The sequence below is a fragment of the Rhinolophus sinicus genome, chromosome 13, assembly GCF_057876585.1.
Source record: "Rhinolophus sinicus isolate RSI-liver-muscle chromosome 13, RSI-T2T, whole genome shotgun sequence".
Classification (NCBI taxonomy): Eukaryota; Metazoa; Chordata; class Mammalia; order Chiroptera; family Rhinolophidae; genus Rhinolophus; species Rhinolophus sinicus.
The window spans coordinates 31542207-31569007 of NC_142513.1; the positions used below are offsets into that span (position 1 = coordinate 31542207).

Genomic DNA, 26801 nt, shown 5'->3' on the forward strand with positions numbered 1-26801 from the left:
GAGAGCGGCACACACACACATACACATTGCTGGCGAGGGTCCCCCCTTAAGGTGCCTGGCTGAAGAAGATTACAGAAATGACAGACTCACAGGGCTGGAAGAGAAGCTGGAGGTCATCTGGTCCAGAGGTTTGTAACCAGGCGATCCTTGGAGAGAATCCAGGGGAATCTGTGAATGTGGTTGGGAAAATAATTACATTTTTGTTTTCATTAACCTCTAATTGAAATTTGCTATTCTTTCTGTTTCAAATGTGGGCAACAAACCACAGGGACATCACCTGTACTTGTAATTTTTGACACAGTAGAAATCAAAGATGTCTTCATATCACATTGCAGTGCTGCAGCTGATCTCAGGATATTTATGCCCATCACTTCTTTGAAATTATGGTAGTTATTAGATCGCCTGCTAGACACTATTATTTAATGTCTTACTAAAGAAAATACGTATATTACTATATCACATATTTAAAATTATTTTGAGCACTGTATTTTATGTAATTAATTCTTTCGTAATGATATGTATTTTCTTAATCCATTTAAAAACATTATTCTGAGCAGACGCCATAGACTTCATCAGACTGCTAAACAGGTCCATAACACAAGGTTTGAGAACACGTCCTTGCCCAATCACCTCTATTTACAGCTGAGAAAATGGAGGCAATCTGGTAAGCGGCAGAGAAAAGGCCAGAAGCTCATAGTGCTGTCCCCAGTCTGTTCCTGCCCTTACAGGTGTGTGCAGTGGAAGAGTGTATCCCTGGTAAAAACAACACGGCACACTTACTTGAAACAAAGTTTTAAAGAATAGGAATCAGGGATGATAAACAATTCCTGAGGCTAATTTTAGCCAGGAAATTTGTTTTCAAATTCAAATATGCTTTTCTACCTTCATTCTAGAGTGTGGATATTGCCAAGGTAAGTGCATGTCATTATTTAATAAAATTAATATAGAGGCACAGTTATGCTAGTTATATTTAAATGATCCCACAGAATACATTACATGTTATTTTCTATACCCCTAATAACAAATTTGTCTCCTGAATATTTGAGGAAATGAAAATTTTAATCTGTGAACATTCCAGCTGTGAGAGACAAGAAGCTGGGTGTCAGGCCCATCTAGGTTGGGATGAGTATGGATAATTTGGATTATTAACTTCATATATTATCTAGAATGAAATGCATTAATGATACAAATATTTTTGAGCTTATATGCCTGTACTAGTGAAACAAACAAGAGCACAATCATTTCAAACAACCTGTGTTTCTCATGAAAGTGTTAGCTGATCCTACACTCCTGATGCAAACATAGAGATGTAAGACATTCAAATAAATTTTCTTTTTGTCTCACTGTTCAGTCAAAGGCAGATTTTTTTTTTTTTAAGAATTGATCCCGACACATTCTGGTTTGCTAAATTTCACGATTCATGGAATTGTAAAACTTTAGCATGGAGAGAGACGTTGTATATGCTCTAGTTCAGCAGTTCTCAAACCTGTACATTTTTCAAACATTATCTTTTTTTCTTCATTACCAGTTTATCAGATGTGACATACATGTGAACATATTTATTCATCTTGTTTGACTTTAATTTTTTTATGTTTTAACTTTTCATTTTGAAAAATTTTCAGACTTATGCAAAAGTTACAAATATAAATAATTTCTGTATGCCCGCATCCAGACTCTCCAAATGTTAATATGTCTTGAACCACAGTACAGTGATCAAAATCAGTAAATTAATATTGTTCTATCTTATTGTCTTAACTATAGACCTTATTTAAATGTTGCCAATTATCCTACTAGTGTCTTTTTTCTGGTCCAGGATCAAATCTAGGATTATATACGGCACTTAGTTTTCATCTCCACATAGTCTCTAATCTGAAACATTTCCCCAGGCTTTCTTTGTCTTTTGTGATCTTGAAACTTAAAGAGTTTTGGCCAGTTATTTTTGAAAAGGTTTCTTAATTTGGGTTTGTCCGATGTTTCCTCGTGATTCTTTTCAGCTTATACACTTTTAGTAGGAAAATCATACAGATAATATTGTGTCCTTCTCAGTGCACTGCATCAGGAGGCACATGATGTGGATATTTCATTACTGATGTTCATTTTGATCACTTGGTTAAGGTGGGGTCTGCCAGGTTTCTTCACTATAAAGTTGTAAATGTTGTAATTAATAAGTATTCTGTGGGGAGATACTTTGAGACTATGTAAAAATCCCATTTCTCATCAAACTTTTGCACATTAATTATTTTTGTGGGTTTTATGTATTTATTTATTTTTGTTATTAATAGTTTCAGGTGTACAAAACAACATAATGATTAGACGTTTACACATCTCACAAAGTGACAACCCCAACAAGTCTACCTATCTGACACCGTACATAGCTATTAGAATACCATTGATTGTATTCCTTATGCTGTACTTTACATCCCATGGCTATATATATGTATTTTTAAATTATAGTTGACATTCAGTATTATTTTATATTAGTTTCAGGTGTACAGCACAGTGGTTAGGCATTTATATAATTTATGAAGTGATCTCCTCAATAAGTCTGGGACCTATCTGACACCATACATAGCTTTTACATTATTGATTATATTCCCTATACTGTATTTCATTCACATCCCTGTGACTATTACATGACTACCAATTTGTATTTCCTATTTTAGTATATGCGCTGCCAAAGCGAGCACCAATTTGTATTTCCTAATCCCTTCACCTTTCTCACCCATCCCCTCAACATTCCTCCAATCTAGCAACCATCAGTTTGTTCTCTGTATCTATGAGTCTATTTCTATTTTGTATGCTCATTTATTCTGTTCTTTACATTCCACATAAAAGTGAGATCATATGGTATTTATCTTTCTCAGTCTCACTTACTTCACTTATCATAATATCCTCTACGTCCTTCCATGTGGTTGCAAATGGTAAGATTTCATTTTTTTATGGCAGAGTAATACTCTATAAATATACCACAATTTTTTTTTGTCCAATTGTCTATTGATGGACATTTTATTTGTTTCCATATCTTGGCTATAATGAATAGTGCTGCAGTAAACATAGGGGTATATATATTTTTCGAGTTAGTGCTTTGGATTTCTTTGGATAAACACTCAGGAGTGGAATTGCTGGGTCTTAAGGTAGTTCTGTTTTTAGTTTTTTGAGGAACCTACAAACCATTTTCCATAGTGGAGGCACCAATTTACAATCCCACCAACAGTGCACGAAGGTTCCCTTTTCTCTACATCCTTACCAGCACTTGTTGTTTGTTGATTTATTGATGATGGGCATTCTGATAGGAGTGAGGTGGTATCTCATTGTGGTTTTCATTTGCATTTCTCTGATGATCAGTGATGTTGGGCATCTTTTTGTATGTCTATTGTCTATCTGTATATCCTATTTGGAGAAATGTTTGTTCAGGTCCTCTGCCCATTTTTTAATTGGTTTGTTTGGTTTTTGGTGTTGAGTTATATGAGTTTTTTGTTTTTTTAAATAAATTTTGGATATTAACCTCTTATCAGATGTCTCATTGGCAAATATCTTATCCCATTTAGTGGAATGTCTTTTTGGTTTGCTGATGGTTTCCTTTGCTGTGGAAAAACTTTTTAGTTTGATGTAGTCTCATTTGTTTATGTATTTTTTGTTTGTTTGTTTGTTTCCCTTGCTTGAAGAGATATATCTCAGCAAAAATGTTACTAAGGGTAATGTCTGAGTGTTTACTTCTTATATATTTTTCTAAGAGTTTTATGGTTTTGGGTTTTTCATTTAAGTCCTTAATCCATTTTGAGTTTATTCTTGTATACGGCATAAGAAGGTGGTCCAGTTTCATTTTTTTTGCAGGTATCTGTCTAGTTTTCCCAGCACCATTTATTGAACAGACTGTCTTTACCTCAATGTAAATTCTTATTTCTATTGTCATAGATTAAATGGCCATATTGGTATGGATTTATTTCTGGATTCACTATTTTGTTCCATTGATCTATGTGTCTGTTTTTATGCCAATACCATGCTATTTTGATTACTATGAACTCGTAGTATAATTTGATGTCAGGTAGTGTGATGCCTCCAGCTTTGTTCTTTCTCAGGATCGCTGTGGTTCTATATGAATTTTGGGATTATTTGTTCTAATTCTGTGGAAAATGTTCACACACTAGTTTTAATAGATGATTCTTGCCTGAAACAACAATTAGGTTTGTATAAGAAAGAAGCAAGTTCATTCTAGAGAAGATTCGATACTTAACATGAAATCCAAAAGTTTCTTTTCTTGATTTAGATTGTTTTTCATAATTATTCATTGCCCCACTGAATTCCTTTCTCTCACTATTTACCCAAAGTTATAAATGCCATGAGAATGTGACAGTTATGAATGTGCATACAATGTAAATGTACTTGAAAGACAGGTGTTGTAATTCCTGAAGGTTCTTATTGGATTTCAAGTATTTAAAAACACAGAAAAAGGTGCAATGTGGATTCTTTTGTGCATGAATGTAATTTGATCACATCCCCTGAGTACAGCAGAGTGTAGTCATTTATGCCTTCAAAGCCACAGACACCTAATAAGTACATACAATATTGAAAGAAACCTTGCATGTTATACAAGTGTCAATAACATAAGCTTCATGCTGTGCCCTAATACCCATCAAAGTGAGCTACAGCTTCAAGTAGCGAGAGGGAGGGTTGTGTTGGGGAATTTCTTGCATTAACTTTTGGCTATCCACTTCAACTCTTTTTGTAGTGCAAGTCTAGGTATATATAAATAAGCAGATAAATAAAACTGCCTCAGAATTTCACTCATTACTTTGGAATGGGCTATAAGAGAATCAGATATATGTGGACCTCCACCAAAGATAGAAAAGTCTTGCCTACTGGTTCTCGGAATGCATGGAGCCAGATGGTGAAAAGACCCCAGAGTAGGGTAGTTCTTTAGAATGTGGATGAGAATAAGCTTCCCATTAGACTTTTTGTTTTGTTTTGTTTCCCCAGGGCTGACTCCTTTAAAAGTATGGATATGCGAAATAGAAATGCTGGTATAGAAGGGATCATTCTCTTTTCCAAGATATCAAACAAAATGATTTCACAAACCCAGTGAAGACCTAAAGAGGTTATTTAATTTCACCTTCACTTCATCAGAAACCATCCCTAGTTGTAAAGCCTCCAATTCTTAGAAAACTCAAGTGCTGGAAATGTAACACCTCCATCATCTCGCACCAATTTTTACTGTCAAAGTTCCTTCCTGATGCCTACCTGAGGACTTGCATCAATAAAAACCCAGTTTTTTACAACCCAGCCATAATAATACTGGGCACCAACCAAAGCTTGTTTCTTGAACTGCCTTTACCAACAGTAATCAGAGCTTTGGGTGAAAATTTGAAAGTATGGTTGTAAAGAGTGTTATGGACACAACGCTAAGAGAGAACACAATTTCTAGATAATAGATTTAAGTTGATTTTAAGTTAAAATCCAAAAGATCATGACAGCCAAATTTGGGCCAAATCTAACAAGTTGAAATGAATAGTGCTACAAGTAAGATTGTTCACTTGGATCAGAAATGATTTGCCAGCATAAATAGTACAGATCAAAAAAAAACAAAAAAAAAAAAACAAAAACAAAAAAAACAAATGGATAAAAACAAAATAAAACCAAGTCTTTTTTTTTTTTAATTAAAATTTAGTGGGGTGACAATGGTTAGTAAAATTACATAGGTTTCAAGTGTACAATTCTGTAATACATCATCTATATATCACATTGTGTGTTTATTACCCAGAGGCACTTCTCTTTCCATCACCATATATTTGACCCCGTTTACCTTCATCTGCCACCCCCCTCCACCTTTACCCTCTGGTAACCACTAAACTATTGTCTGTGTCTATGAATTTTTGTTTCTTTATATGAAACCAAACCAAATCTTACTTGAGAGATTTTACTACAAATAAACACATGCTAGAAATACGGAGTGGCTAGTAATCTTTTCCCATCCATTACTTGTGGAGTTTTGAATGCAGAATCTAGTGGCCTGGAAGTGAAAACCTTGACCAAAATGTTGCAGGGCCTTGGGCCCAGTACACAGTGGTCTGGTGAGGAGGCTGTTAGCTTCTCAATTCTTGAGCAAGCCCACTGAACAGATGTTTCCTTGGTCAGTTGTGTGACTTTATGTTAAGTGTGACTTTATACTAAGCTTCAAAACCTGTCGCCTATTTTTTTTATGACAAGCTTTCAGAAAAAAGTGAATTTTAAAAAATAAAATAACAATAATTAAAAAAAAAAAGAAAAAAAGAGAAACAAAAGTGGAAGTGGATTCTGGAAAAAAATGCAACAGGCTAATTTGGCTTAAAGAGCAAATAGTTTATGCATATTGCATATGGAAATTATACTTGTATTATGGAAAAATATCTCAAGAGTCTTAGGTATAAGAAATTTAATTGACCGACAAAGTACACAGGTAGATACAGTATTTTTCAGCAAATTAACACTTACAAATATTCTTTTGATTTGTAATTTTGTGGTCAGTGACAAAGAAATGATGCTTATTTTGGAGAAAAAAGGAGAATCTGAATATAAAATAAATTTGTGAGTTTTTTTGGTTTGTTTTGCATTTGCCGACCTTTTGATTCTGGTCTCAGATCCACAAAATATTCAACTATAGGGATGAAGAATGAGATTCGAAGAAAAGAAATGTAGGTTGAGAGACCATTAGGAAGGTTTTTTGCAGAACATAAAGAGAGTCTATTTCCTGGATCCTGAGCCCAATTCTCTCCTATTTTATTTCCTTATCAATACCCCACCTTTCATTAAGGCCATCCAAGGAGACCCATGAAAGCTTGGGAAAGAATATGCACTCTGAAGATGGACTGACAAGACAATAGGAGTAACTCTTATGGAGAAAGCCTTCCAGTGAGTAAGCAGATACAGGCATTTGCAAACGAGGTGTTTAAATAGAGAGATTGCATATTTTCTGACGGTTTTTGTTTTAAGGCCTTGAAGAGTTAATTAGGTGCCAGGACCTTATCTTTGCTATGGTCCTGTCCCTTCAAGGATTGAAGCTGCGAAGGCCCTTAGAACCAGCACAGTAACTACTTCTAAATGATCAGAAACCTCCTGAGTTTTCCACTTGAGCTCACTGTATGCCTTTAAGCAATAGAGATTTAAAAGTCCTGAGATTATAGAACCATAAAAATACACATTTACATGTGGTCACATGCCACGTTTAAGACTGGGAGTGAACCACAAAGGGAATGTTTTATACAAGCACCAAAATACAAATTCAATTAATGACACAGCAACTCTAAGAGGAACATGAGGGAAACGCCAAAAGCTGAGTCTCATACAAGCCCTGGATGTGTATTCTGGAGCTGTGAGGATGCATGTTGTCAGCCTCTGCTCTTTTCCATAAGTTCTTTCTGCAGCAATATAAAATGCAGCTAGTAAAACAGGTTTCTGTGGGAGGGAGACTTGGGAGTGCCGAATTTCCTCCTTTTTTTGCTGAACAATTAAGCAATAAAAGCTGTCTGGAAAAACAGAAGACATTTCTGAGCTGGCCATGCATTCTACACATGCCAAGGAAGGGGATTTTTTTGTAGCCTTTTGACTCCTAATCCTGTATTTACTTGTTAGCTAAGTAGAATTGATTTATTTGGTCTTACAGAGTCTAGGCTCTAATCTCTGTTAAGTTTCTCTTCTCCCTCCTTCCCTAAAAGAATGACATGCTTATATTAGATGGTTGAAGGTAGGTTGGGGAGCTACTATTGTTTGATAAGAAGAAATGATCTTAGTTTAATAAACAAATTTTCAGTTAATTCAAAATGAAGCGGTATTTTAGTACTCACTGTGGGTCAGGACTCATGCTAGGCCTTTGACACCGGGAGAACAAGATAATCAAAGATATAGAAACAGTCAGTAGTGGTCAGTATGAAAAATGGATATGCAAGGGACACCATTAAGAGGATCAGGATCTTGACCACATATGGGGACTTGACTAATGTTTCTTATAGAAATCTAAACTAAGGTTGAGAGTGTGAGGAAAAATTCATCAGGTAACAAAGGGCAGGAGAGTGCTTCCCAGGCAGAGGGGCAACACAGGTGAAGGCCTGGATATAGGTGAGCACTCGGGGGGTGCGAAGAACTAAAAGAGTGTTGATATGACTACGGCATAGACTGGTGAGGGATGAGTCATGTGAAGTAGCAGAAGCCAGACTCCTCAGGTGATTGCTGATGTGGTTAGGAGTTTGGGGTCTTGCCCCAAGAGGGAGAGATGAAAGTGTTCTTTCTACCTCAGTGGTGATGTGGAAGAACCTCTGCTTCTTGAGGTCAACCATCAACATGTGTCCTTATGATACCCCAGTGGGTGGAATGGACCCATTTTGCCTCTATCAACCATGAATTACCAAGACCTTTCCAAATGTCTATTTTGTTTCTTTAAACTGTACACACTTGGGAATTAATACATTGTTGGATAAAATAAACTTAACTCCAAGTAAAGAATTAAAGGGGGCTCATTTGTTATATTATGTTGGGTTTGAGAGAATAATTTGGTGTCTACCTTGTCCTTACCTTCTGAGCTAGTCTTGGTCTCAGTGTCTGAGAGACTTATCTCAAAGGAAATCTACAAAAATATTTGTGGATTTAGACATACAAATCGACAGGGAAAATCATCCAGCAATTCATGTTCCTTGACCTCTCAGAAGCCCAGTATGAAGGTCCCCAGGTTACAAAGTTTCATTTTCCTTATTCACATGTTTTCCTTAAAGGGCAACTGTTTGCTAATGTGTTCATTAAATATGAACGCATCAAACAAGCACCCTTTTTGACACAGAATTCTGGAATCTTAAGCATCAGCGGGTATGGGTGTGTTTTGGAGAGATGAGAAGATATACAAGGTCTGTGCTCCTCAGATCACCTCCCCGAAATGGAAGGAGAGCTGGATGTGAGAGGCAGCAGTTCAGGATGCACGCCAGACCTTGTGACTTATGTGCTGTGTGACTGAGCTTTGTGGGGATTAAGTCAAATCAAAACAATGTGTGTAACGTGTTTAGCATACTGCCCGCCAGGTAACGGGCGCTCAGTAAGGATTGGCGCTTGTTATGAGCAATGGGGTACGGCCATATGTTAAAGGACATTCAGTGGTAAAACCACAACTGCCTTGGATTGCTGTGGGGGTGGGGAGGTAAGTAGCATAAGAAATGTCTTGGTGGGGCAGAGAGGGAAGTCCATTTTTAGCTTGTTCCCAAGGTCAGATGGCATGACACAGGGACCAGAAGAGAGAGAGAGCATTTGATGGCTCCTGTTATTATCACAAGCTGATGTTTACTTAGCGAGGCCCCTATCTGACTATCACAGAAAGGTTCTGGTGTGAAGCCAGCTAAGTAGCAGCACTTCAGCTTGCTGCTTTCACAGGATTTGTTTCTTTCCAGGTGCACCATCCATTCCCAGGACATTTTATAAGCTGAAAAAGGCCGTACTAATGCAAAGTATTCCTATTACCGTGTATCAGCTGGTGAGGTAGTCCTTACAAATGGGAAATATTGGGCACAACCCAAGGTCCTCCCTCCCTCTCCACTCCCCCCCACTGCTTCCCATTTTGAAGTATATATTTATACTTACTGACTGTTACTGGATCTGGAGCCCAGTCTTCTCCTATTTCTCTTACTTGTTCTTTGCCAATATCCCAAATTTCATTAAGACTATCCTGGGAAACCCAAGCAGTCAGTGGTGGGAAGAAAATGCAATTCTGAAATCAAAATGTAGGATGATGGAAAAACAGAATCCTATTACAGAAATTTAATTTAAATGCACTGTGGGGGAGGGGGCTGAGTCATTGTGTGCTAAAGTGAGTTCCCCGTACATTTGTAATGATAACGCTGTCCAGTGGCTAATTACATGTTCATGGCCCTCATGGTTTTCATGGCATCTACGTGATGCTCCCTCAATTTGCTCTTCTTATATTCATTTCTTGTCTTTCATTCTTTTAGTTGAATATTTTGGATATGGGACAGAACTAAAAATGTGAGGAGAAATTACCAGAAGTGAAAATGTAAAAGATGGAAGAGTGTGACTGTTGGCAAGGATGTGGGGCATTGCTGGTGGGAGTATGAATTGATACGACCCCTTTGAAAAATGCTTGGCCCTGCCTATTAAGCTGACCATAAGCTCACCAGGGTTCAGCAAGTCTACTTTTCGGTATGTACTCAACAGAAATGCATAAAATTGTCCCAAAAGACGTGAAATAGAATGCTCAAATACCCTCTAACTAGAATTATTCAAATGCCCATCAGCTATAGAAAGGATAAATAAAATGTGGCATGTTCACAAAATGGGATGCTTTACATTATTGGGAGTAAATGATCTAATATTCGTTATACCTATTAATGTAGGTAACTCTTATACACATAAATGTTGAACAAAGGAAACCAGACACAAAAGGGAAAACAGTATATGGTTTAAGGTATATAAAATATAAACATAGGCACCACTAATCTGTGCTGTTATAAGTCAAGATAGAAAGATTAGTGACCAGAAGAAAGCATGACCAGGGGCTTCTTGGGTGCAGGTCCTGTTCTGTTTCTTTCTTTCTTTCTTTTTATTAGTTTCAAGTGTACAAAAACAATGTAATAGTTAGACATTTACACCCCTTACATAGTGATAACCCTCCTATCCCAATCTACTACCCCTCTGACATCGTATGTAGCTGTTACAATTCCATTGACTCTATTCCCTATGCTGTACTCCACATCCTATGAATATATATATATATATATATATATATATATATATATATATATATATGAATGTCAACTATATACATATGTATATATATTAAATCATAGTTGACATTCATTATTATTCAGCTTCAGCTTCAGGTGTACAGTGCAGTGATCAGGCATCTACGTTTTGTTTCTTAGTCTGGGAGCTGGTTACAAGGGTGTGTATTGTTTGTGAAAATTAATTGAACTGTATGTGTTAAGTGTATTTTCAGTATCTTCTATTTCAGTAAGAAGTTGTTAAAGGTTGGGAAGATTAAGTTCATTATTTTTGCCACCTTCACAGGCCTAAGCACTATTAGTAATTTTTGTGTAACAAAGCTGGCCAGCTGAACCAACCAGCTACGAACAATTCCTTCAGTCCTTAAATTTATACTTTTCAGACAGAATAGAGCACTTTAGCGTAACTATTTCAGGATGGCATAGTCAATGTCTTTCTCTAAAAGCTGAAGCTAGAAATATCACCCACCCAGGGCTATTGCAAATAGTAACCGAGATCTTTCATAGAACCACCGTTCCTGGCACTGGCAGGTACTCAGAATGGCAGCAATCCTGAACCGCTGATTCCATTTGGAATCAGGGGAGGGAAGGAAGAAAGAACAATTGCTGAACAGCTGTTACGTGCCAGCCAGGCATTGCTCATAAGTTCATAAGCAGCTCTATAAGTCATCTTATTTAATCCGATATCAACCCAGTGGGGTAAAAATGATTCCCATTGTCCAGATAAAGTGACTGAGGTGCAGAGGGGCAGGTGGGCAACATCCCCGAGCTGTAGAAGATACACTGCTATTTGAACCCAGGCCTGCTTACTTTCATAGTTCATTCCACAAGAGCGCACTGCCTCCCAATTAGGTAGAAAACTACCAAGTTGTACTTTAATTTCTCTAAACATAGAGGTTTCCTTCTGAGGTAGGAATCAACTACTTAGCTGGTTTCAGAGTTCCATTTTTTCTTGTTGAGTTGACTTAGTGGTAAAATAATTTTTGAATGAAGTGGGCAGAGAGATCTGGAGAACAGCAAGGAAATCTCAAAGGACCCTGGGATTTGGGTTCTCACTGGGAGGGTTGTTATGCTTTGCAGTAATTGCATATTGAATAAATAATCCCAATTTCCATGGAGTGGGCTGTCTGGACCCTCCAACTTTTAATACTTATTGACTTATTTTATATGGTTTATCAGTTTAACAACTAAAACACACTTTCCTCTTGGTCAAGAGTTTCCCAGGAGTATAATAGAAAAAGTGTTAGATGCAAATTTGTTAATATCCACTTTCACCTCTGCTGAAAGAAAAATAATAAAAAGTCCAGGTACTGGCCAAAAATAACTTTTACTAAAATAGGCCCAGAAGCCCAGCTCTGGTCCTTGCAACAGAGATATGATGTGGTTTGCCTTCTTTGTGAATTAGGACTTTACCAATGTCTGTTGGCTTGATGCCTCTAACAGCTGCACAGAGACAGGCGTGAGAAGGAGACATGACAACAGAACCAACCTGTGTGGGTCCAAGCATCATGCTGGACACCTGCACATTAGTTATCACTACTCTTAATTTAGAAAGAGAAAAACTGATGTCACAGAAGTCAAGAGACTTGCTTAATGCCACAGAGATATTAAGTGGCAGAATCAAAGTGGATTGGCAAACTTTTTCTGTAAAGGACCAGATAGTAAATATTTCAGCTTTATGGGCCATACAGTCTTTGTTTCAACTACTCAGCTCTTCGGTTGTAGTATGAAGCAGCCATAGACAATATACAAACAAGTAGATATATTCCAATACAATTTTATTTATGGGCATTGAAATTTGATAAAATTTTCATGTGTCTCAAGCAATTACACATTTTTGAATTTTTTCAACTATTTAAAAATGTAAAGACCATTTTTAGCTTGCAGGTATACACAAACAGGTGGTAAGCCAGATTTTATAGGCCAGTTAACTCACTCCTGTTTTACCTGATTCCAAAGCTCTGGAAAGGCATTTTGACTTAGGAGTTATTTTATCTAAGGTTCCTTGGACTCAAAACCTCTTTGCTAAGCAAGACTTAGTTTTATTCTCATCGTGCTTTGACTGTTGAAACCTTTGGCACATAGTGGAGGGATGGTGAGTATGTGTGTACAAGGTCTGACAATTAAGTTTGTGAACTCATCCTAGAAACAGTGCTCCATACCTTATTGCTGAATATCACTATGGTCACCTTCGAAGTACTCCCGTTGGGAAGCTTTGCATGGACGCCAGTGCCTAGTCCACCTCAAAAAAATTTTGGAACTCGTTTTCTGGAATGGCCATCAGAGATGTCATTGTATTACCCTTGATGTCCTGAATGTCATCAAATTGTCTTCCTTTCAATATTTCCTTTATCTTTGAGTCAAGAAAGAAGTCATTGGGGGCCAGATCAGGTGAATAGGGAGGGTGTTCCAATACAGTTATTTGTTTACTGGCTAAAAACTCCCTCACAGACAGTGCCATGTGAGCTGGTGCATTGTCGCGATGCAAGAGCTATGAATTGTTGGCGAAAAGTTCAGGTTGTCTAATGTTTTCACGCAGTCTTTCAGCACTTCCAAATAGTAAACTTGGTTAACTATTTGTCCAGTTGGTAAAAATTCATAATGAATAATCCGTCGGATATCAAAAAAGTTTAGCAACATCATTGCATCTAGTTTGCAAACTTAACTGTCAGACCTTGTGTGTGTGTGTGTGTGTGTGTGTGTGTGTGTTTGTGTGTGTGTGAAAGAGAGAGAGAGAGAGAGAGAGACATAATGAATGGACAGCAAAATGTATTAACTCAGTTTTCTTTTATACCAACTGACAGATATTGACCTTTCCATTTTCAAAACTTATGATGTCTAGATACTTGTTTTCTAAAATAGAAAGGTATTAAAATAATATCAACATTAGGATTTATTGTATTGTGATGAATCAAGAGAATTTGTCAACTCCTTGGCCGCTAGTAGGTATAATTCAATGGTTGTCTAACTTGGAATATTGTGAATATTGACATTGGGTCATGAGTGGTCACAGGATGATTTGCAGATGTTATCTACTGAAATTTGTAGACAGTATCTGCTGACATCCTCCATGTTATCTGCTGCTTCATTAGGTTCTGGGGATGTCAATTCATGGATACAGGAAGCACAGCTGTGTTTATAGCTAAATCAGGAGGAATTTTGGCACAGATTCATTTAGGGCAGGAAGGTCCCATTGGAGAACATGAAGAAAAGAGAGAAATGGTTGACACCATGAAATGTTAAACTGGAAGGAATCCTTAGGCAAACTCAACTCACGAGAAAATGGACACCCAGATATTAGACAGTTAGTGCCGAAGCCAAGGCTGGTATCTGTACAAACACTAATTTTTTTCCTCTATCTAGTATCAAGGTGTGTGTGAGATTGTTAAAAGGCTGTAAACTTGGTTTCACCATATAGAATTCAAAATAACAATATCAAATCATAAAATAAGTGAAAAAAGTCCAAAAGATTTCTGATTTCCTGCACTATGGCTATTTCTGATACTTTGCAAAATAACAAAAATCAAATTTAAAGAACGAACCTTTTGCTCCTACTTTGTGAGTGCTTTAAGCCATTGGATGATTTTCCCAGCCCTTCCCAAAGCGTCTAGATTAATTTTTGGTGACATTGCTAGGGAACTCCCATGAAATCTTGTGGGTCCATGGAAACCATGTGTAAGACTCTAACATATTATGTACATCACAGACATCCTATCATGTGAAAATGTTCTGTTCCAAAAGTTCCTTGGAACTTCAGATGCATTTTTCTTACAGAACAATGTTCCAAGGGACAGTTATCTTCCCAAGCTATCATAAAAGCCTGTTGGATTCCCCAAGTGGCTGAGCTGGAATGAAAGGCCTCGGAAGCTGCTGAGGCCCCAACTTTCAACCCTTTGCAAGACAGCTCAATGGATTGGGAAACTGGTAGAGGCCCTGCCATATCCTGTCCTCCTCCTTTTGGGAGAACTGGGCAGTCCTTGAGTGGTAAGAGGGAGGAGGGCCTGTGGGAGTGGGGGCTTGGTGGGGAAGCTAAGGTCCCCTTTGGAAACAACGGAGGAAGGCTCCATGTTAAAGGGGAAAGGAGGAGACAGGAAACCTCCATTAAATTGTTTATAAGTTGAATTGTTTCTAAGGCCGGAACTGACAACTGTGTTTTTACAAAGTAAGAAAGGATGCAATGAGTTCCACAGCCTTCATTTAGGTATATACAATGCTTAAAAAGATCAGAGTGCAGTTTTCTTTGGACAGGTAGTTTTCAAAAAATTGAGTGTTGGGACAGCATATAAATTCTTCCAATTTGAAGATTATTGAAGGTTATTGCTGATGCCATTTGAACAGTACTGTCATATTCATGGACTGTGAGACAGTTTAAATCGCTGCCTAAGCAAGCAATTATTTTGTTTTTGCTTCTCCAGTTAGACAAGGGAAAATGTTTTGCATTCTATCAGCTGGGCTTTTATTGTTTTTCATGTTAGGACAAATGGTCTTTGAGAGGTGGGGTCTTGTTTGAGGAAATGTCAAGCTGTCCAGTTTAGATTTATTGGTGATTGTGGCAGGTGCCAAATGTTTCAAGAAGTTGGTGTATGCATTTTTTTCCCCTCTCTCCTGGAAGATTTTCTGGAATCAGGATATGTTCTCTGCAGGAAGAAAACACATGTGTTACACTCAAAACAGTGTATGACAGAAAAATCTAAAGAAGGCTTGTAGTGGATGGATTTACATCATCTGAAAGGTATTTTGCGCACCAAGTTCCAACGCTAGGGAAGTCAGCTAAACAAGGAACTTTCATTTAGGGCATAGGATTGTGGTATATGCTGTCTGGGTGGGCTACAGAGGCATGATTTATGGGGATATCATAAGTCTTGCTGGCTCTAAGATATTTGCCCTCCAATGTCCAGGAATTCCCATCTTTGGCACAGTCCTCAGAGAAGCACTGACTTAGCTCAACTTTCCCACTATGTACCCCCACAAGCAGGTCAAATTCAGTGTGAACCTTATGGCAGGGAATGCTTTGGAAGCTTATGTTTTATCTGAAAAATTGCTGGGACTTTTACATCCTTTCCATACATATTCATGTTTTATTTAATTTATCACCCATCCTCAAATCTTTGAGTACAAATGATGTTTCAGAAAGATGGATCATGTTTATTCTGTAGCCTTGAGCACTTCCCCAGACACTAGCTTTTCTCCTCGGGAGGAGGAGGATCCTATTTTGAAAAACTAGTACTTCAGTTGTTGTCCAAGTAGTGGTCCATCCATTGTCCTTTGGAATATACAACTCCTCCTCTGGAACAGTGACATGTGAATTCATTTTTACATTAGGAGAAGGTAATTTGTCAGAGGAGTTCATTGTCATTTTGGAAAACAGTACTCAAGTCACTAAGGGATTAGGAATGAGAAATCTTTGGTGATGGAAAAGGGAAGCCTTGAAAATACATAATATTATTCCGGGAGGGTAACCTTGGGTGCAGATGTAGGGAATTAGGGCGGAAGGGGGAGCAGTGTGGTGGAGCAGAAGGAGAAGTAGAAGCAGAAAAAACAATGGAGGTGCAAGTGGCAAATTTGTCTGTTTTCTTAATGGCTTTCCATTCTTCCAAATCTATCTCCAACCTTAATTTCATGCCTCAGTTCCAACTCCAACAGCTCTATTACAATAGCAGCCCCTCTACCTGGAGACTCAAGTCAACACAACGTTAACTCACCTGCGAGTGACCCCACCCACTCCTTCCTCCTGCTGCCTTTCAATCCCCTACTTTCCATTGGACTCTGGCTCATCAGTGACACTATGGACTGTTTGCCTCACGGTTTCAGCCAGAGCCTAGGGAGTCTTCATTTTTTCTTTCTACCCAACTTCCCATGTATACATCCAATTGATTATGAAGTCTAACCGAGTAACCTTGGAAATGGTCTTTATAGTCTGTAGAAATTATTTTTTCTGCACAAAACATTCAAAGGGCTGAATGGCAGAGAGTTTAATGAAGAGCCCAGTTACAGTAACGATGACGAAGCTATGAAAAAACTGTCCCCAGTTTGTGATCTCTCGTCACTTTAAAAACCAACATTTTAAAACAATTTTAATGCTGACAGATGGTGCTTGTGTGTAAGATAACATCCTGAGGGTGGGGTGGTTACCCATGGCTAGCATGTTATCCTGTGACTGTGGCTTATATCGTATATGCTCCCGCTCAAGAGAGTGCATGGGACTGCATATAGAAGTGAAATTACATAGTGATTAAGCAATTATCTGTATTTCATTAAGAAAAGTCACTTGCAAACTCTGTTCAAAAATTAAAAGCACATTCCCGGGTCCCAATAGATATTCTTAGTGGATGCTCAATAGATATTTGTTGAAAGGATAAGTGTTACTTGTGACACACAAACAGTAGTAGATCTTTATACATCAAAGTTTTGAACACAGCTCGACCTCCACAATTAGACCTGCTGCTTGTTCTAAAATGAATTTCTATTCTGTTCTTAATCATTCTGATACTTACACACATTGGTAGCTTCCCACTGTCAAGAAGTTCTTACTATGGCGGAAAAGATTTTTCACTGACCCAATCCCCCAGCCTCACCCTGACTCAGAGGTCCCTTCTTCGCCTCTTCCAACACCACCTGTTCCCCAGTCTACACTGAGCTCTTTATCAGTCCTTGAAGAATATACTCAAAGCAACGATCTCTGTGTCCTATGCACATTCCCTTGACATTTAACATTTTTATGCATGCTGGCCCAAATTCCAAGTGCCAGCACCTGAGACACCTTGCCCAAGGGCTTCTCTGACCCCCAGAACCCACTCTGCCCAGGCATGGGTAGATTTGAAGTACTAGGGAGTGATCGGCCCCTGGAAGCAACTCTCACCAATAACTTTCAAGAATGGCTGTATAAATACCTCACTGAAATCTATCATGACACGTATTGCTAAGTGGAAATAGATAATTACCTGTCATGTGAATGAATAAATGAATGAGTGAATGAATGACTGAGTTAATAGCTTTGTTTGTCCTGTTTAGTATTAGGACCTGAGACAAAGTAAAGTATCCCTTTTCCAGTATATATTTTCTAGAAGTTTCTGGATGTTTCCCTATAAAGTTTTTCAGTAAGCTTCCCTCTAATTTGTGAGAAACAGGTAAATCAAATTAATATGGGACATATTGTTCTGCATTACTTTTCAGAAGTTTCTTTCATGTTCTCTTGCACTCGCTCATTCTATTAATAAGAGCAAATGACCTACTGTGTGTGATTCAGACGCACACATACATCCACTCCCTTTGAAGTGTCAGCCCTGGAGCCCTGTTGAAATGTGCATCTGCCATGGGAGTCAGTTAGTATGTTGCCCAGTTAAACATCCATCCAGGATTTCATAGGGACTTGAGAATCATTGTTTTTGGCTAGAATCCTGGGTTTGAGGTTTCTTCATGTAAGACTCTGAAAAAGGATTTGGAAATGTCTCTAATCCCAAAGTATGTATTTAGGAGGCTGCCTTTGCCATTACCCACCTAACAATTCAGGCTCCTGGGGTCAGTTCACCCAAGTGCATTCATTTCATTGGTAGAATAAAAAGGAACTGATCCATGAGACAGATTACTTGGGTTCTAATGCTTTTTTTTTTTTTTTTTTTTTTTTTTTAAGGAGTGCACATGTGGGGATAGAACCAGTAACCTCGGTGCTAGTACTGTGCTCTAACCAAATGAGCTAACTGGCCAACCCCCAATGCTGGTTTTAATAGGTAAGTTATTCATTACTTGCCACCCCATTTTTCTTATCCTAGATGAGATGGTTGGAATTGACAATCTCTACGTCCCTGTCCAAATCTGAAATTCTGAGTGGGATTCTGAATTCTACTTTGCCACCAACAGTGTGTCCTCAGAGCCTTGCCTATTACTCATGAGAATGTCAATGTCTGGGTAAATAGATATTTTGGGTCAGCTCTAAAAAAACCCAGAAGTAGGTATTGCGTGTTGATTTTGGCATGTGGACAAGCCTGAGCAGAGCCATGTCAAGCATTTCACCATGATAGCTGCTGGAAGGAAGGGCCAAGGGACGCGGTCTGGGTGAGCTGCTTGGAATGAAGAGGTCCAGCCCAAGTTCTGTGGCACAGATGACCCTGCAGAAGAAGAGGAGGGGGGAAACCCAAGGGTGAATCTAGGTATCATAAAAAAAATCATTAGTGTCCATGTTCAAAATGGCTTATGACACCGTCTCAAAGCCACATTCTCAGACAATAGGGAAAGCTGTAAATAGATCCACACAGTTGTCCAAACATAGCAGCAAAACTAAGGAAAGCCAAATTAAACAGGCTCAACTAAAGTTTTGGGTGAAATTGCTGAATGTTGCTCATGCTTTCAGAATGGGAAGCAGTGTTCAGAATACTCAAAACAGTGGGTCCTTGGAGGCAGCTATAGGCTGGTAGACTGTCTCTACCCTCCCACTAGGAGCTCGCTCAGCATAGAAGAATCAGAGACAGACACTTTCAAAAGGGTTGCCTCACTACTTGCAGGATTTGCAGCATTGCTCCATTGTTACTCCAGTGAAAAAATTTTAGAAAGCATGTTAGGCTCCCAAACCCACACGTCTAAGAATTATACCACATGACAGAATTTTAATAACATGGTCGCATCTCAAAAAAATTTTAATTTTAACATAATTTCACACCTACCAAAAAGTTGCAAAAGTGTGCAAAAAATTACTGTGTACCCTTCATGTTCACATTCAATGTTTTACCAATCCTCCCTTCCTCTCTCCCTCCTTCTCTCCTGCTTTCCTTCCTTCTTTTCTTCTTTCTTTCAAATATATATACATATATATTTTTTCCAGAATTGTTTGAGGATAAGTTGCAAACATGAGCCTCTTTATCCTTAAATATTTCAGTGGATAGTTTCTAAAAACAAGGACACTCTTATGTACTCATAGTGTTATCAAAATCAGGAATTAACATTAACATACGTAGTACTATTATCTAATTTACTTCTCCAGTTGTCCCAATAATGTTTATTATAGCAAAAGAAAATCCTGGATCACAGGTTGCATTCAGTTTACATATTTTCCATCGTTTTTTAATATGGAAGAGGTTCTTAGTCTTTCTTTGTCTTTCATGATATTTTTGATGAACACAGACCAGTTATCTTGTGGAATGTCCCTCAATTAGGGTCTGTCTGATGCTGTGGAATTTCCTTTTAGCTTTATGCCCCACCTCCCGAAGTACAAATGCCCAACTGGGATGTGACTGGCTGCAGGAAACAGCTTCTCCAGCCTAGCAGTCTAGAGCTCATGCAAAATCTCCTTTGCCCTGTCTTGGGGTTTTCCTCCCTATCTGCCTGAAACATGGTTTCTTCCTCTGCAAGTGTTATAGGAAAATCAGATACATTGCTCATTAGAAGTTCGACTTATATTGTTGCCCTCATTTATACTGTTGGATGTGGCAAAAGGATTCTTCAATTCTATCAGAGTTAAATAAAAGATTCAATACCCATTAAAAGCAGGCTGGGGGAAAGGATTCATGATGCATAACATAGCTTCTTTGGGAAAATAAACTTTGAGTTCTAAACAAATTTATGCACAAATTAATTTCTGCAGCTTAATGGGCTCTTTGCAGGTGGTTTCCATTTGTTTTACAATTAAGCGTTATAATAAGATTCCATCTCGGTCTCTACTTGGACGTGTTTCATTATTTAGGCCCCCACATGTCATTACTTTAAAGTAGTTTTCCCTATAAGTTGGTCTTATGGCATGAACACTGGAAATAAAAATGTTTCAAATTTCCAGTGAACCTAAACATGATTTATCAGGCTCACTGACCCTCACATTTTATTGTCAAATGAAGGTGGGTGGGAGAAGATGAGATGGTCTGGAATAAGAGCTACTCAAAGTGTTTTATCTGTGTCTTGACAGAAAATTGAGGGTGTTCTTAAGGGCTGGACATTTCTGACAAACCTGCCAGTCAGGTGAGGAAATCTCTGGATGAGAATCATGAAATTAGACTTCTGGGAGGGCAGTAATTATTACAAATTGCAGTCGAATCTGAGAACCGTTAAAGATGTCATCTCTGAAGTGAACCTCAGCAAGCAGCATCTCCAGGTTTAAACAGTAATTAGTAGCCAACATATATAAATACTTGAATGAATAACTTAATTCTTAAGACACAGATGATAACTAAATCTGTTCTTGGAAGACAGTTCCAGTTATCAGGTCTTTGGAATCATGGGAAATTTGTACAGTTATGTTTCTGTACAGTGTAAAGAACAATCTCATGTTCTACAGATCACTGTTGATTATTGATATACCACCCTCTTAATCAATCAGTCTATTATTTTAGATATAGTGTAAAAAATACTGTTCTAGAAGCCAGAAGAATCACATCCTAATCTTTAATCACTTAATGAGGAACTGGGCACAAACTGTGTTATAGATACTACATAGTGATAGAAAGAGAAGTAAGACATAGTCCTTACGCTCAAACAGATACAACTGTAAGAGAAGAAAAATTAATTAAAAAAGAGATGATACATTTTCTTTTTAAGTACAGCATGAAGCATTAAACATTGAAGGAAGTACAGAGGATCCCTGAAGTAGAGATGAAAAATAGCTAACTCAGATGGAAATGGTATGAAGAGACTATTGGTAAGAGCTTTGGGAGGAAGTTATAATTGAGCTGAGTTCACAGAATGGGTAGAAATCAGCAAGTGAATGAGGCAAGGAAGGGCATTACAGGTATAAGTAATAGCACATTTAGCACCTAATGGTGGGCTGCAGGCTGGAACATTGGAAGATGGTAAGTTATTCAATATAGGTGGAGGTAGGAGGAAACCAGGAGATGAAGCTGGAAAAGTAGGCAAGGGGAGATCATAGAGAACCTTGTGGATGATGTAAGGAACTTGGAATGTCATCTGAAGTTTACTCAGAGTCATCAAAGGGACTTAAACAAAAAAGCAGAGTTGTTAAATAGCAGAGGTTGGAAGAGACAGAGATCGGAGGCAGGCACAACAGCTAGGGCACTCCTGTAATAGCATATCGAGGAGTAATGATGACCTAAACTAAGATGATAGCCATTGGAATGGAGAAAATGGTATGTAGGGTGTGATCAAACAATACGGTGAATGTTTAAATAAAAAAATATTATTACAGTAAAAGACATATTGCCATTAACCGTCCCCCCCCCCCCCAAATGCTCCCTGTCTCTTCAAACAATAATTTTTGGTACAACAATTTCTGTCAAATAACAACATTACAGTGCATCCTCATCCACCTCATTTACGGGATTTGACACCATGCGACTTCTGGCTCTTCCCCAAAGTCAAAAATGACCATGGAACATAAATGTTTTGAATCAATTCAGGACACCAAGGCATCCACGATGGCACAGCTAAAGCTAAAAACACTCACAAAAGAGGACTTCCAGAGCTGCTTCAGAAAGTGGCAAGAACGATAGGATAGGTATGTTCGAAGTGAGGGGGAGTATTTTGAGGGGGATTCATGGCAATAGGCCTTTTACTGTAACAAATTTTGTTTATTTAAATATTTACCATATTGTTTGATCACACCTCTGTGATTAGAAGGGTGTTTCAGAGATGGTGGCTGATGGAATGTAAGGTTTATGAAAAACCACCAGTTAAAGATGACTCTAAAATTTCAGCCTTCAGTGACTAAAAGGGTGCTGTTACTGTCATTAAAACAAGGGAGAAAAAAAAGTGATGCTTTCAGATTTTTGCACATGTGGCATTTGGTGTGCCTGAGGAACATCCAAGTGACGATATTCCATAAGAAGTTGGAGGTTGGGTTCTGGATCATGGAACGAACTAAAGTTGAAGATAAGACATTTGTAAGCCATTGGTACAAATAAAATGAGCCCAGGAAAATGGGTAGAGTGAGAAAAGAAGACAGACAGCAAGCATTTCAAGAGTGGGATTAGGAAGAGGATTCTGCCAAGGAAAGACTGAAAAGGAGTGAGAGAGGCAGGAGGAAAACCAGAAGGGAGGGCTTTCATGGAAAATGGTGGCGGAGTGAGTGGTTGAGGGTGATGTGTATGCAGAGACTTTCTTATGACAAAACCAACTTTATTTTAAGGTTTGCCAATGGCAGGTCACAGATACTCTTAGGGAGAGAACTTTCTGTGGGTTGGTGAGATTAAGGAGACAGTGAGTATAGATAAAACAATCTGAAAGTTTGTTGGAGAGAAGACATAGAAGACAGCACTTAAAAGAGGGCATAATTTATAGGTGGGGAAGGCTAACAGGGCAATATGAATTAACTTTTGTGCTGGAATGAAAGAACCAAAAGAGAGAGACTAACAGAGATTTTGGAGAGAAAATTTCAAGATTCTGTGTCTACCGATGCAAATATAGGACTTTTGGGCAATCTTGTTGCCTCCCTGAGCTGCAATCTCTAATTTCCCTTCTGGTTCTAAAAGTTGTGATTCTGGCGCCTGTCAAATTCAGAGGAGTGTGCCAGCAAATGGTGCTGCATCTATGCACCTGGCAGGCAAACAGTGAAACTATGAAGGAACACACCTGAGGGCTGGAATTGAATATATATACATAGAGAATTTGTGGACAGTGAATGAGATTTAAGAAGCACATTTTGAGAAATGTTATTTTATTTAGAGACAATATCATAGGTTTGCTTATTTTTATGAAGATTTTGTTCATAGAAGTTCAAGGTTTCTAGCAACTCTGTATTTTAGGAAATGTGGCCCTTGAATCTTCATTCCATCCATTGCGTTCACCTGAGGGGGCTGCTTTCTTTTGTAGGCCTGTCCCTGCGCCCTCTGGGATTTTGCATTTTTGCCTTACTGTGTCTACATCTCCTTTCTTCTCTTTATAAAAGCCAGCCGTTTTCATAGGAAAATTCTGCTGTAGATTATTTAAGAGGGGGCTTGATAGAAATCAGACTGTGTGGTGTGTATGTCAATAGTGTTCCAGCATGTGTGGACACTGGGGGGTGGGGTCTTCCATTGTGGTAGAGAGGAGGCATGAGATTTGTTCCATGTCATTACCTTTCCATTTTGAGTCTACTTTAGGCTGCATGGAATAATGTCCAAAATCAATTTCAAGGCCTCTCAGGAAGGATAAGTAACACTTAGGTCATATCATCTAATATCTATCCTGAAGCAACTGGCAACATCACTAGTTTCTTAGGATTCATTCTGGAAAGACATTTTTATTTCACACACACACACATCACACACACACACACACACACACACACACATATGATATATACTAATGGTGCCCACCCTAATGGTGCCACATTATATATAAATTTCTTTTCCTCTAATGGCACATTTTGGTGATTTATTCCATATAAGCAGTACAAGTAGATTGCCTCATTCTTCTTAATGATTGCATAATTTTCCATTGTGTGGATTTTCTGTAATTTGTTTAGCTGGTTTCTTACTGATGGATCAGATGGATTGGATTGTTTCCAATATTTTACTATTATAGCCAATTCTGTTATACCTCGTTTTGCACAAGTGCAAGTATATCTACAGGATAAATACCTAGAAATGCTATTGCTAGAGCAAAGGGTATGTGAAATTTCAATGTGGAAATATTTAAATAGGTTTGAAAATGGTCAGTATGAAGGGCGATTTGTTTGGACCGAATACGTCACGAGGGAAAGTAGGATGTGATTCACTAGAAGCTGATATGTGGCCACACATCTGTGTACTTTAGTACAATGAAACAAAGGGGTGAGTTAGAACCAAAGTACAATACAACAGCACTCTCTGGAGCTAGTGATTGGCCCTTGTGTAGCAAATTTTCCTGAAGATCTGTCCCTAGCCACTGATATGATCCATAGGTTGCACCTGAACTTTGTATGCCAGATGCCCAGCTCCTGGGAAAATCTCAGCATCTTCCCATCAAGAGGAGAGGCTTCATCAACTCTTACCCTAGAAGCTTGTAGTCCCAGGCAAGTCATCTCTGGAAGCCAGGTCCTGGATGAAGCTATAAAGTAGGAACTTCAGGGTGAAGGAGCAAGCTATGAGACTAGTTAAGGAGCATATCAAAGCCAGAGCAGTAACAATGAAAGCAATTCTCCATTCAGATAAGACCCTGGTATCTCTGTAGCCCCACAACATCAAAGAGATGGGATAGACAATGCAAGAGTTGGGTGTTGTAAAATCAAGAAGCTTTTGTTTAAGTGCCCCACCCCTTGCAATCAACTTCCTTTGGAGTCTGAATCCATAATATTTCTGGGGCCAGAGTCCCCAAACACCAGGTGATGTTCCCACAAGGAATGAGGTGTTTGTTTCAACAGGGTTAAAGATAAGTAAATCTAAGACACCACCTCTGGTAGCTGGGCACCCCATTCTCCAATCTCCTGCACTTTAACACATGAAACATTTTCCCATGTGTTAGCATAGGAAAGGTTGAGGAGGAAATGGGGCTGGAGGAGAATGTTTGAATTAACTAGACAAGACATAAGAAAGTAGAACAAAGAAATATGGACTCTCATTCACCTATATTTATTCCTTATCAAAAAACACAGAAAGTGTACCTCTCTTTTCCCGATCTAGTGTTTCCGGAGCTCAGGAAGTACAGTGTACAGCAGTTAACTCAGAGAGTCATGGATTCTACATCCAGTTCCCTCATTCTCTGAGTGACCAGGGACTTAACCCAGTGAGGCTCAGAGTTTATATTTATAAAACTGAGGGGATAACAGCACACTTATCTCAAAGATAGTTGGGTAGTTATGACACACGATCTGGAACAGATGAACCAATCAATAACTGTTAGCTATTATTAATATGAATCCAACAGAGTCGACTGTGTTGCAACTTGGTTTGCGCCAAAGCCAATCCCTTATGGTCACAGTCCCTTGGGGTGCATCAACTCTGGTTTATCCTCCTTGGTTCATGTGTGGCTTCTGTATGTGCAGACATGGCTCAGGTAATTGCATCTCATGGCAGGAAGATGCAGTGCAATTGTACATAGCTGGAAGTCAGGTTAGTGGTTTTTAAAGTGTGCTCCTTTGACCAGCAGCATCGCATCACCTGGGAACATGTTAGGACCCACTGCAGACCTAATTAATCAAAACCTCTGGGGGTGTGGTTCCCCTGCTCAAGGCCACAGGTAATACTAATGCATGCTAACGTGTGAAAACCACTGATCTAGACTTTGGGATGCTATTGAACTGCCCTGCTTCACATGGGAAGAGCTGGAGTGAAAAAAGAAATTCAAGATGGCATGTTCATAGACCATGGACAAATTTGGTTGAATAGTTTAACAATCTTGCCTGTTCTTGAATATTCTCCTCTGGCTGGGAACAGCCTGTCAAGCTGCAGCTATTTCCTTTCCTCTTTCTTTCCCTGCTTGTCTCCCACAAGACACAAGATAGTTCCTGCCTCAGCTTCTCAGATTACCATTTCTTCCTCAAAGCCAATTAAAGGTCTCTAATCCCTCCTGTGTTTACCTAAAGGATGAATTTGATCAGAAAGGATGAATAGGAAGGGCAAAATCCTAGAAGGGCTTGGGAAAGGAAGTTTCTGCTCGAGTGGTGGGAACACACCCCTTCTCACTAAGCTTATTATGAACTGGTGCATTTTTTGAATTACAATTCTCCATCCAGACGGTCTCTTTCATCTAAAGCCCTTGGTTGTGCTTTCAAAGGCAACCTCTGACTTTACTTTAGGATTAATACTTTTGAGATTTTTTTTCTCCCCAAGTACATCTCGGGTACTCCCTATCCCCAGTAATAATTTGAATCATATGAAATATCCATTTTTGTAGGTGGAAAGCAGGTGAATATCAGCAACTTCTTATGATTCAACTTAATATATACACTCAAGGTTACTTATGTTGGAACCCATCGTTCTGCCTTACTCGCAACTGAAGGCAGATCAATTTTAAGGGCTTCTAAGCTCAGCAGAGAGCTGAGACCACCTAGAGTTTGCCACTTCCTGGCTTACTTTCCTCATCTGTAAAATGGGAACGTTATTACCTTTCTTAAAGGATGATGTAGGATTAAATGAGAAATCATGCGTGGAGTGTCTGGTGCAGTGCCTGAATTCTAATTGATACTATATGTGTTAGTGTCCTACTTTAGCGAGGCTGGAG

General features: G+C 38.7%; 1 long non-coding RNA gene across 3 annotated transcripts in view; it reads left to right on the top strand.

Moving 5' to 3' along the window:
* The window catches only part of LOC141568057 (uncharacterized), a 121279-nt gene continuing 94478 nt past the window's right edge, over positions 1 to 26801 (top strand). For 2 of the 3 annotated variants that reach the window (XR_016018226.1, XR_016018227.1), the window contains exons 1-2: positions 1 to 128; positions 18379 to 18475. This is a non-coding gene — a long non-coding RNA (uncharacterized LOC141568057). The remainder of the gene's footprint in view (positions 129 to 18378; positions 18476 to 26801) is intronic. The other variant, XR_016018228.1, reaches the window with a different exon arrangement.